This window comes from Sorex fumeus, unplaced genomic scaffold (assembly GCF_029834395.1).
Source record: "Sorex fumeus unplaced genomic scaffold, SorFum_2.1 ptg000012l, whole genome shotgun sequence".
Lineage (NCBI taxonomy): Eukaryota > Metazoa > Chordata > Mammalia > Eulipotyphla > Soricidae > Sorex > Sorex fumeus.
In genome coordinates, this window is record NW_026606069.1 from 1,380,801 (window position 1) to 1,393,950 (window position 13,150).

At 45.6% G+C, this 13,150-nt stretch overlaps 1 pseudogene; it reads right to left on the reverse strand.

Moving 5' to 3' along the window:
* Positions 1-2,522: 2,522 nt before the first annotated feature.
* Positions 2,523-3,789, reverse strand: LOC130020420 (TAR DNA-binding protein 43-like; annotated as a pseudogene).
* Positions 3,790-13,150: the final 9,361 nt, after the last annotated feature.

Consider the following 13,150-nt stretch of genomic DNA (forward strand, 5'->3'; position numbering starts at 1 on the left):
CCAGACCTAACTTGCATAATTTAGGGTCACCTCAACCATATGTGAAACATGTAATCGTTTTCATCCCCTCACATATCAATTAAAGTTTCAACTTCTGTATTTTTATGGATTTAAAACCACAAACCACCTAATTGTCTCAAACCAAGAATCTGGTGGTTACCTTCACCTTCTAGTTGTCCTTCACCCATTCTAAATAAATCATATGCAAAGTCTTATTCATTACTCTTTGGTATCTCAAATTACAGTCTTATCTTTATTTCGGTTAGTCTTTGGTCCAACTACTATTACAAATCTTTGAGATAACTTGAGAATATTAGTGGGCTTATTACGTACACTTTTTCTTCTTTCTTTCTTTCTTTCTTTCTTTCTTTCTTTCTGCCTTCTTTGGCTGAGGAATAGAAAAAAAGAAAGTGGCTTACATATAATGTGAAAAATTCACTGAGACTCCTAGATGTAATCAATGTCTCAATTAAAATTTAGAACATTTCTATTATTCAGAAAGTTCTTTTGTATGCTTTTCTAGTCATTCTTTGCCAAATAATCCTAGACTGGAGCAAGTAGCCCGGGTTATTATACCATAATCTGTTTTGCATTTTTATGTATTTCTAATTTCAAAGTATGCTGCCTTGTGTCCAGTATAAGGTTTATAGAATCCCAGGGGTTGGAGCTATATAGTGCAGCTGCGCCAGGGTTCAATTTCCAGGACTCCATGTGGTCCCCAACGCACCACCAGCAGTGGTCCCTGAGCACAGAGCTAGAAGAAAGCTCTGAGCCCCAACACCAAAATGAAAGAAAAGAACATAAAAGTATTTATAGAATTCCATGAATAATTCTTTTGTATCAGGGAGAAGCATTCTATTACAGGGATTTATCACAATTTGTACACTAACCAGTGGATAAATATTTGGATGAGTTCCAGTTTCTCTAAAGCTGATGTGTATTTTTATACAGTTTGTGTATACATATGCTGTCTTATCTTCTAGGGAGAAATACAAATGGAGTTGCTAAGTATGTATTTACATTTAATTTTCTAAGGAATTTGCCACCATCACATTTGCTGCCTATTTATGAGGATTCCAGTGGCTTGCATTCTCACCAACTATAAAATTATTGGACTTTTAGATTTTAACCTTGAACATTTTTTCTTTTTTTTTAATTTAAATCAGTTTTATTTCAGAATTTCCAACATTGACAACTCTTATAAAAGCATCCGAGCACAGGGTACAAGACCACCAACAGCATCCTAGGGGTGGGCAGGCCCCAGGCCCCCCCCCCGCCCCCCCCCCCCCCCCGCCCTCACTGGCGACTCAGCTCCGAGATTCCTGTACAGCACACAAGCTCATCCCACCAGCGCCAGGCCACATGACCACACCGACAGATCAGGAGCAGGAGAGGACACGAGGACAGACACCATACAGCATTCACAGCAGTTGACAAGGGGGCGGGCAGATACAGTATCGTGTCACTAACACATTCAGCTAACGTTGGTTCGCTAATAGTAAGACTCACTTCAAGTCTTCCAACAGACGTGGATGTCCTTTGAATGCAAGAAACGTTCGTACGTATGTTATCTGCTAACATGGCTCTCCGCACACTCTCGCACCAAAGCCACAGGTTGAGAGACACATCTCGCCCAGTTAAAGAATCTCCATTATGCACCACCAAGTCTCTGCACGCGCTCTCCTGTCCTCGCTCATACCAGCCTCTCATGCCCCGGCACCACCATCAATCCCACACAAGGTTTCAGAAGTTCAGACAGCCTTCTGGTCCACAGCACAGCCTTGCCGTCACAGCGTTGATCCGCCTCCAGGAAAGAAAGAGTAGCGGATAAAAATGGGACACCCACCGTCAGAGACACAGCCCGGCGGCGTGGGGACGAGCTCTTGCGTGCGTGGGCAAAGCAGCGGACAGAACCCCACGGCGCAGTGAGTACAGCACTCCTGTCAGTGAGTGCTTCTTCCACAGACGTTTGAAATGAGATGAACTGCAGAGATTAAATGAAGGCTTCATATCATACTCTCGCATATGAGCGGAGACAAGTGTTAAGAAAACACACAGAAAGAAAAGAACCAAACATTGCAACACCACGATCTCCAGGGACCTTCCTACGGAGAAAATCCGTATGGTGGGGTTCAAATTAAAACGAGGAGGAAAGAATGCAGCTCTAACCAATGGGTTCCACTTTGAACATGCAAATAATTCAGGTGACAAGTCCAGGGATAAAATATTACAGGAGAAGCTTCTTGATAGCAATTGTGGTGTTGGTTTACCCGTCAGGCAAACAGCAGTTCACTTTCAAACACTCAAGAGTTCAACCCGTTATGTAACAAAACTTAGAAAATTCCTTTAGCTTTTCCTCTTTTTCTAAATGAAAAATGTCAAAATTACTGCTAAATATACTCCACACCAAACAAACCAATTTTGAAAATTCTTAGTGCATATGTATCTTACAATATACTTACCGTGAGTTTAGAAAAATTTGACTTCCCACCAGTCTTTAGCGTCTAACTGACCAGCCCAGCCTACATGCCCCAGCCCGACGACTTCGAGTCCATGCTGGAGCTGAAGTCCATGCATTGAAGCCGCTGCCCGAGCCCGCGTTGGAGGCCGACCCCCACCCGATGGCGGCGCCCGAGTTGGAGCCGCTGTACTGGTTGTTCCCAGAGCCAAAGGCCTGGTTGGGCTCTCTCTGCATGTTGGCCTGACTCTGATTGTTCCCTGATGGGCCCGACTGGTTCTGCTGACTGGCCAGCATCCCCATCATGCCCCAGCTGCTCTGCAGGGTGGCCTGGGCCGTGGCCCTCATGGCCGGGTGGACGCTGAAGGCGCTGAAGTTCATCCCGCCCCCCATGTTGCTGCTCTGGTTGTGGCCCAGCCCCGCCCCGCCGCCCCGGCTGTTACCGAACCCGCCCTGGTTCCCAAAGCCACCCGGATTACCACCAAATCTTCCACTTCTCTCTAACTGCCTATTGCTATTGTGCTTGGGCTCCGCGTTGCAGATATGCACGCTGATGATGCCTTTGATGATCAGGTCCTCGCCACACAGGGACTGGGCCACCTGATCATCTGCAAATGTGAAGAAGGCAAACGCCCCCCCCCCCCAAGGGCTTGGGGATGAACACATCGACCACCTCCCCGTACTGGCAGAAGAACTGCCGCAGCTCGTCGGCAGTCAGGTCCTGGGTGCAGCGGCCCACAGACACCTTCCTGCTCCTCAGAGGCTCATCCGGGCTTTGCTTAGAATTTGGAAGTTTGCAGTCACACCACCGTCCATCAATCATGTGTCGCTGGGACATCACCTTCACTTGGGTCTCATACTCCGTGAACCGCACAAAGCCAAACCCTCTTTTGGTGATCAGTCTTGATATCTTTTTTTTTACCTGGACCATGAGGACCTCCCCGAAGGTGCTGAAATACTCCTTGAGGTCCTGCTCGGTGGTCTTCCAGGGCAGGCCGAGCACGATGGGGTCGGACGTCTTCTGCACGGCCCTTTTCACCTTCACCGCCGATGAAGCATCAGCCTCCTCCATGTTCCTATTGTTATCTTTGGGGTAGTTGACCACGTAGACCAGGTTGCCCCAGCCCGCGTCGGGCGCGTGCAGGATGCCCTCCACCAGGCGCGCGTACGGCAGGCATGCACTGCGACACGGGGTTCCGGTAGCGCAGGCCGCAGGCGCCCGGGAACTGCGCCGTGACCGTGGACAGCAGCACGATGCCATCGTCCTCGGACGGGATCTCGACGGGCTCGTCGTTCTCGTCCTCCTCCGTGACCCGGATGTACTCGGACATCTTCGCCCGCTTGGCGTCCGCTAGGTCGCTCGGAACCCACGAGGCGGCGCGCGCAACGACAGCGCCCACGACCGCTCGCTCTCGGCTCGCATTAACCTTGAACACTTTGATGTATTTATTAATCATGTCCGGGGCTCGCTCTGGCTCTCTTCCCCATGCGGCGCGGCCCCCCCCCCCCCCAGGAGGAGGAGGAGGAGCAGCGGCGGCGGGTCGGGGTCCGTCCCCGGTCCCGCTCGCCCGCCCTCCCGGAGCCCCGCCGCTCGCGAAGGGGGGGGTGCTCAGGGGGTCGCTGAGGCGAGCCGGAACGAAGGTCGCCAGAGAAGTGCCCTGGTTGGTCGGCGGTGTCTGTCGTCTGCGGCCGGGTGGGAGGCGGAGGCCGCGCGCCCGCGCGCGGGGGTGCTGCTGTCTGTCGGGGATCGTTCTCGACGTGGGGTTCATCCCGCCGGGGTTACGGCGGCGCCGCAGCCTGGGTCGGGCCTCGGGCCCTCCCGGGGGAGGGTGAGCGGGTGCGAATGGTCGGCGTGGCGTTCTGTGTGCCACCGGCCGCCGCTCCCCCTCCTCCCGGGGGCGGTCCCCCGGCCCCGGCCCGGCGCCCGCCGGCTCCCCGTGGGCCCGTCGTGATCTTCCGACCGCTCTCTCCCCGCTGCCGCCGGCGGCTTTTCCGCCTCCCTCTCCGTCCCGAACCGCGCCGTCAGTCCGTTCGCGTCCATCGCCTGACGCCTCCCTCCGCCGTTGCCTCTGCGGCCCAGGCCCGTCCGGCGTCTTCCCTCGCCTCCCCCGCCGGGGGCGCGTCGCGGCCGTCTCGGTCGCGGCCGCGCCCCCACCCTGTCCCAGGTACCTAGTGCGTTCCAGCGCGGAGGTTTAAAGACCCTTCGGGGGCCTGCCCGTCTGCCTCGGGGTCGGGGGCGGATGGGCCCATTGGGGAGCCCCAGCTCCTCCAGACCCCGCCCCGGCCTTCTCCCCGCCCGTTCCCCCCGGGTGTCGTATTTCTATATTCTTCGTGACGTGACTATTCAAGTATTTTACACATTCTTAAATCGAGCTCTTTGGGTTCACCGATGTCTTCTATTTTGCATAATTTTTAAATTGGATTTAATTGAAATGTCATCTTGTTGTGGGACTAGACATCTATGTGCTTTTGAATACATTAGAAAGGAATTGGTGGGACCAGAGAGATGGACAGCAGGTAAGGCACCCTACTTGCACACGGTCAACTCAGGTTCAATCTCTAGCACCCTATATAGTTGACTGAGCCCTGTTAGGAGTGATCCCTGAGCCCAGAGCTAGGAGTAACCCCTGAACAGAGCTGGGTGTGGCATCCCACCTCAATTAAAAAAAAAATTGAAAAGGAAAGCAATTGGCAAGAACTAGGCTTAGAATTTAGAAAAGAAAAACATTCACTGAGGAGTTAAAAATACCCCCCCCCCACAAAAAGAATTAGAATGATATGTTTTGCTGACTGCATTTGGAAGAGATTGATAAGAAAGAAATTGACTTTGATGCCGTAGAGAAAAGAGATGAGAGTGACTTCTTAAGTTTCCTTTCTGTCATTTTTTTATAGCCATTTACCCTGATTTACTTTACTGTTTGGACTGATTTTCTTCAATCAACCCAAAGCAGCTGCTTACTTTAGAAAGCAGAATATGTGGGAAAACATTTCAGTTCCATCATGCAATTAGTAATGACAACAAATCCAGCACTTCTGTCAGGTATGATCCAATGCTGAGGTAAGCTAGCATATGAGCACACTAAACAGAAATGATGGCCACTCAATACCTTGGTTGCAAATCACAATACCCAAAAGGAGAGAGAGAACAAAAGGGAAAGCCCTGTCACAGAGGCAGGGTGGAGAGGGGGAGGGGGTGGGAAGGTGGGAGGGGTACTGGGATCATTGGTGGTGGAGAATGGGCACTGGTGGAGGGATGGGTAACCGATCATTGTATGACTGAAATGCAAAAATGAACGTTTATAAGTATGTAACAGTATCTCATGGTGATTCACTAATAATAATAATAATAATAATAATAATAATAATGAATGGCTTCTTCTTCCTGGGTCTCCTGTGCTCATTTCAAGAACAGTATATTTTTCAGGTCTTAAAGTTTGAATAGCGGGATGTCAAGTGACCAAGTGAAAGAATTTCATAAGTGCTCCATGAAATTCTTTATGACATCCCTGCTGAGAATGGTGTCTATTGTTTTCCAAACATGCTGTCTCCTTCACTTTCTTAATTTCATACCATTTTCATCCTCAGTATGAAGAGGATCTTTGGTAACTTGGAATTATGCTATGGAGTGATCCTAGTCAGCAAGAAAGGTTGAGTTCGCCCCCCCGTGCCCCTCCCAGCCCCCCTCACCATCCATTTTATATAGGAGCTCCCTTTTTTAAAAAAAATTAATTAACTAATTGATTAAGTTTTATTTTTTAATGAATCACCATGAGATACAGTTAGAATTACAAACTTTTGTGCTTATGTTTCAGTCATACAAAGATCGAGTACCCATCCCTCCACCAAGTGCCCATTCTCCACCACCAATGTTCCCAGTATCCTTCCCACCAACCCCCCTGGTCTCCCCCCCAACCCCCAATCCCCCTCCCACCCTTTCCGCTGCCATGGCCTCTGTGACAGGTGGATCCCCTTTCTCTCTCTCTCTCTCTCTCTCTCTCTCTCTCTCTCTCTCTCTCTTCCCCCCCCCTTTTGGGGCGTTGTAGTTTGCAATGCAGGTATTAAGTGGTCATCATGTTCGGTCTATAGTCTACTTTCAACACACATTTCCCATCCCGAGCGGGTCCTTCAAGCATCCTTTACTTGGTGGTCCCTTCTCTATATGAGCTGCCTTTTAGGAGCTCCTCTTTGAAGAATGTAAAGGTCCTTTGCCAAAAATATAAAAAGCATTATCCAATGGGATTTTCTAGATGAAATATAGGAACGAAAGAGAATGAAGCTAGCAAACTGAAGTTGGAAAAGAAGGATCCTAGAGATATCATGGGCAAGGATTACCTAAATAGGCCAGGAAAATGCTCACCAATGGAAAGATTCCTGAAACAATAATGAACAAACTCTTTTTTTTTTGTCCAGCCATGACTACAATTAGCTGACCAGATGAATTGAGTCATTTCTTGTGGCTGACCTACATCTTTGGATTTTCTGTCTCTGTGTGCTTGCATGGATCACGTCTTTCTTCACTTTTTTTGTTTGTCTCATTCTCTAGTGATAATTAAAATGATAATATCAATAACAAGCACCACTTTGGGGATAAGGAAATTAAGGCTAAGAGAAATAAGACAGGAATCGTATGGCCAGAAATGGCAGCATTTGAAATCCCAGAGACAGATGCTGGGCTCTTTATGCTGAGTTACAAGGCATGACAGATTAGCAGGGAGAGTATGGGCTTGGAAACCAGGCAGTGTGGATGTGGATCTTGGTTTAGCTTCTTACTGGCTGCAGAAGCAAGTCTTTGCCACGCTGTGCTACCCTCTCCTCTGTGATGGAGAGACGATTAGAGAATATACTTCCTGTGATTGTTAGGAAACTCAATCTGGTTAAGAATGGAAGTGGCCCAAGTTCTCAGGCTAGTATGGATGACATTCACTGTCCAGTTTGCTTTCTCTTCCTTTGCTTCTTATGTTGAGTAACATAGTGCACTGCACACGATTTCTCTGCAGATGTGTCTCAACTTTACATCATGTGTGATTAGTTTTAAGAATAGACTTGTTGGGGCTGGAGTGATAACACAGCAAGTTGGGGCTGGAGTGATAACACAGCGGGTTGGGCATTTGCCTTGCATGCGGCTGACCCTGGTTTGATTCCCACTATCACATGTGGTCCCCCAAGCATCGCCAGGAGTAATTCCTGAGTGCAGAGCCAGGAGTAAGCCCTGTGCATCTCTGGGTATGACCCAAAAAGAAAGAAAAATAGACACGTTTTCATACACCCCACTAGTGTTTGTCAGTTTTTTGTTGTTGTTGTTGCTATTGTTTTTATTGAACAAATAGGCATTGAAAAAATATCAACTGCCTAGTATTATACAGCAGAGAATATTTAAGAATGTAGACTCTGGCGTCTGACTAATCTGGGCTCAATTCCCAGATCTGCCGATCTCTAGCTATGTGCTCTTGAGCAAGTGACTAAAGCAAGCAGTGCCCCAGTTTCTTTTTCCCACACTGGGGATAATAAATATTTCCTACCTGGCTTGTTTATAGTCAGGATTATATATTATTACATGACAGATGCTCAGAATACTACAGAAGTAGTTATTTTAATGTTGTTTTTCCTTTAACGGTTTATATCTTATCTCCCAGAGTAGGCCGTAAACTTTTGGGAACCAGGGACTTGGCTAATACAGCAACACTTCACTTTCCATTCATGCAAATTCCAGCATGGAATTTGCTCAGATCCGGGCTGCTCACAGTGAGGAGTCTCTGTAATGTGTTTTTTTTCTACGTGGTAACTCCATGACCCTGTTTTGCTTCCTTGTCTGAGATCATGATAAGTCACCTCTCTTATGTCAGCACTGATAGAAGACTGGAGGGCGGGAGGGATGGTTTTCAGGTCATTTGCAGCATTTCTGCTTGCGTTTCATTGGCCAGAACATTTCTCATGACCCACCTCATGCGAGTGTCTTGGACAGGACAGTTTTCCTGTGTGCCCATGAAAGCACTGAGGTAGTTTGGTTTACACAGAGCCTTTATTTAGCCATGTCAATTGAGGGCCTAACTCCCCAAAGGAAAACCGACATGTTAGTAGAAGAGAGATGGGAAAATGCTATTGGTTAGATTATTAGATTAATTATAAGTTTATTTATGTGACCCAAGTGTCTCTTCGCAGATGCTCATCTTACCACTTTTGTCTTCAGAAAAATGATAGGGGCTGGAGCGAATGGACAGCAAGTAGGGTGCTTGCCTTGCACACAGCCAATGTGGCTTAGACCCCATGTGGTCACCTGAGCACCACCAAGAGTGATCTCAGAATAGAGCCAGGAGTAAGTCTTGAGCACTGCTGGGTGTGGTTCCGAAGCCAAAAAACGAAAGGTAAAGATTTTTGGGGGGTCATACGTGGTGATGCTCAGAGGTTACTCCTGGCTCTGCACTTAGGAATCACTCCTGGCAGTGCTCGGGGGACTATATGGGATGCCGGAAATCCAACCTGGGTTGTCTGCCTGCAAGGTAAAGGCCGCGTGCAAGGTAAACGCCCTCCAGGTTTCACTCCGGCCCAAAAGGTGAAGATTCTTCTTTTTTTTCTTATTTAAATTTTTTTAATGAATCACCGTGAGATGCAGTTACAGACTTACAAACTTTGTGCTTACGTTTCAGTCATACAATGATCGAGTACCCATCCTTCCACCTGTGCCCATTCTCCACCACTAATGTTTCCAGTATCCCCAAAAGGTAAAGATTCTTAAGCACTTGAGTCAGCCACTTCAGACTCTCAATTCCAGCTGCATCCCATGGCTCTTGGTTATGTTCTCAGGTATTGCTTGTTCCAAAGGAAAGTGGCATATATTGTGCCCACATCTCCACAAATCTTCCTCTGCCTTAAATTTGTGGAGAGCATGATCTCTATAAAACTTGCAGGACTGGGCTGGAGCGAGAGCTTTTACCATGCACCCAGAGGATCTGGGTTTGATTCTTGGCACACCATAAGTTTCCCTGAGTAAAGCCACTGATCCCTGGGTGCAGAGTCAGGAGCAAACTCTGAGCAATGCCAGATGTGGCCCCCTCAACAAAACACCACCATCACTACCAACAACAACCCCCCCCCCGACAAAACTCGAGGAATTGGAAGGAATGTCCAAACAGAATTAAAGGCAAAGGAATCTGATTACTTTTGTGACTGAACTATAAACAACCTGGAAGATGTAGGCAATTGGAAAGTTGGCTTTTAAATTATCCAACTTTTTTTAGGATGAGAAAAGGACTGATCCTAAGTTAATTTAGGAAAGGATTCCTTACTAGTGAGCTTTGAAATTGAAAATAAAACCAAAAATGAACCATAGGCACTTTGAATTTTTATTTCAGATCCCCCAGTTTATTACTGAGGGTTCTCAGCTGATCTTTCTTTTTTCTTAACAATGTTTTATTTTATGTATCTATTTTTTAAATTTAATTTTACTTTTGTAAAGTTGTTCACAATAATTTGATACATGTAATATTCCAACACCAATCCCACCACCATTACACCTACCCTCCACCATATTTTGAATGTTTCCACACAGACCCCCAAACCCTGCCCCCAAACCAGGACTAAATAATTTATTTTGTATTGCTTATGAATAATCCTCAGGTCATCTTCTAATTTAAGGTTTTGTTTTGTTGGCAGTGCTTAGGGTTTAGTCCCGGCTTTACTCTCAGGGATTACTCCTGAGGTGGGGACCATATGGGATGCCCAGGATCAAACCCAGGTCGGCCTGGTGAAAGGCAAATGCCTTGCCCGTGGTACTATCGCTCCAGCCATGAACTTTTATTTAACTATCTTAGAACAACTTCCTGTTTCTCTGTCCCTTCTGGTCATTGTCCAAGAAGGTCTTCTTATTTCTTTTTTCTTAATTAAAAATATTATTTTTGCCATTTAATTAATTCATTTTACCTTTTTGCTGTGGTTTATGGATTTGTTCATGATGGTTTGGCAGAGGCATTCAATATTCCAACACCAACCCACCACCATTACATCTTCCCTCGACCATTGTCTCCAATCTTTCCAACCACCCCTTAAGCCTGCCCCTATAGCAGGCCCTCAATCATTCATTTGATATTTCTTTGTATCAATGATTTGCTAAGAGAATGATCAAAAAATATTTCTTTAGGAGAATGTTAGTGAGGAGTGTTGTGTCTCACTTTAAAGTCATTAAGGTTTTGTCAACTCTTTGTGATTTATTTGTGAATCTGAAATAGGCCCACTTTCGGAATGCCGTCTTTTTCACGAAGAATGACAGCTTTGTAATTATTACTCTTGCTCTCCACTATTTACAGTTCTTCATCGCCAAACCCCCCAATCTCTTTGTTTCCCCTTCCTCAGAACTCTTCTTATTTTAAAGAGTTGCTCTTTTCCTGATTGCATCTAAGTTCTTGATTCCACTTTAATATAGACTCTGCCTTCTCTCCACAGGCCCTTTCCCTCCCACATGTCAAACCTGATTAAAAAAAAATTATTGTGGGCACCATGGTTTACAATACTTACCAGATCTGATTTATGTTGTGGACCAACTGTTTGTGGAGGGATTTGGAATGAAGCCTATAAAAACAGAGCTCTGGCTACTTGCATAGTGTTCCCACTAGATGGCAGTAGTGTATGGGCTGTAAATGCAAGTTCCTAACCATTGAAACGGAGTATCAAAAGAGAACACAGAATCCTAGTCAGTGAACACCCCATTCCCTCAACGGCACCCAGAAAGCAGTATAGGGGTGTGAGCACATTTCTTTCTGTAAGGAGACCAATGAAGACTGGTTATGAGGGTTAGTATGAATGCAAACTGGGTATTGTAGATTTAACAAGAGCCAATAAAAGTGTTGATGACTCCGTCTCAGATTCCTCCACTCCATTAAGTAAGACAATCTTCCTGACATGGAGCTTATTGTCCTATAAAAGTTACAGCATCAGTGGTCTGCTACAACCAGATATAACAGGACGATAGGATTTGTGCACTTCATAGTCTCTTGTAACTTATTTGGCTACAAGATGTAGCCAAATGTTTGTATAGTAATACACAGTATTCTATTGTCTTGATAATAACTTTTGAAATCACTTAGGGTGATTCCTCAATCTCTGCACTTATTTTTCAAAGTTGTTTTGATTACCCTAGGTCCCCTGACTGTTAGAGTGAATTTTAGAATCAGTCTCACAATTTTTGTAGATCAAATCTTATTAGAATTGAGATAGCTTTTGATAGTCATTTTAATGATGTCTTAATAACAACATCTTAATAATGAAAGAGGAAACCTCAGATTCCCCTTGCCAGGTCTTCATTTTAGCTGTCCTCACTCTACATTTTAAATATCCCCACAAATTCCTGGACTCCTTTTGAGAGTGAGAAGTTTATAATTTTCCAAGACTATAAATTCTGACCCAGACCTTGGAAAGACAAGAAAAGAAACAATACCTGGGCATATGGTAAAATATATAAACTAAACTGTCTGAACTAAAGAGACAGTCCCCACCAGCCTAAGTCTGAATAAAAGATGTTAATTTATCTTAACACCACAAATGAGCCCTAAATTAGCAAGACCTCTGTGTGAAACAGGAAAGTGCTGAGATTTTGTTTGATAAGAAACAGGAAAACTTGGGAAATGTACACTGGTGGAGGGATGGGTGATGGAACATTGTCTGAATGAAGCCTGATCAGCGTTTGCAACTGTGTATCTCAGGGTGATTCAACAACAACAAAACAGTAAAGAAAGGAAAACAAAAAAGAAATGCAAAAATCCAGTTTTCCTATGAAAACACCACAAACTGAGCCACACTTGAAAGTCCTGTACTACATTGCTTCTTGCCTGAGGAGTCTCTCTTCTGTTTTCCTTCCCCCCACACCCCATTCCCTCATTTCTAACCCTGAATCTGAGCACCTTTATTATTCATCTTTATTTAAGAACCTACCTGGGCAGGGGGGGTGGGGGGATGGGGGGTGGGAGGGATACTGGGACCCGTGGTGGTGGAAAATGGGCACTGGTGGAGGGATGGGTATTTGATCATTGTATAATTGAAACCCAAGCACAAAAATTTGTTAGTCTACAACTGTACCTCATGGTGATTGCTAAGAAAAATTAAAAAAAAATAAAACAACCCACAAAAATATTGCAGGAGGAAAAAAAAAAAGAACCTACCTGGGAACTTTGGATGAATAAAGAGACCACCCATATTTTCTGTTCTGTGAACGTGGTATTTTCTTGTCTTTATATAATTTTTCCAAGAAAGTAGCTTTATGTTTTATTTTTGTATTTTGTGCCACACCTGGCAGTGCTTGGGGATCACTTTACTCCTGGCTCTGTGCTCAGGGATCACTTCGGTGGGGATCTGGGGACCTTATTAGGTGCTAGCGATGAAACCTGGGTTGATCACATGCAGTGAAAATACCTCACTCTCGGCACTATCTCTCCAGCCCAGACGTTTTATTACTTACTTATTTTTGTGGTGCTGGTATTCATGCCCACTCCTCTTGCATAAAAAGCATGAACTTTTTGATAGAGCTACATCCTTGCTCCTATCACTTTATAATATAAACTTTTTTAGAGGTACAGAAAAGTTGTGAAACTAGGTATGTGGTAGGTTTGCCACGTACATCACACCCAGTCTCTCTTAACACCAACACCTTATGTATGCAAATACTTAGCAGTATCCACATAATAATTTAGAAAATATTTGCAATGT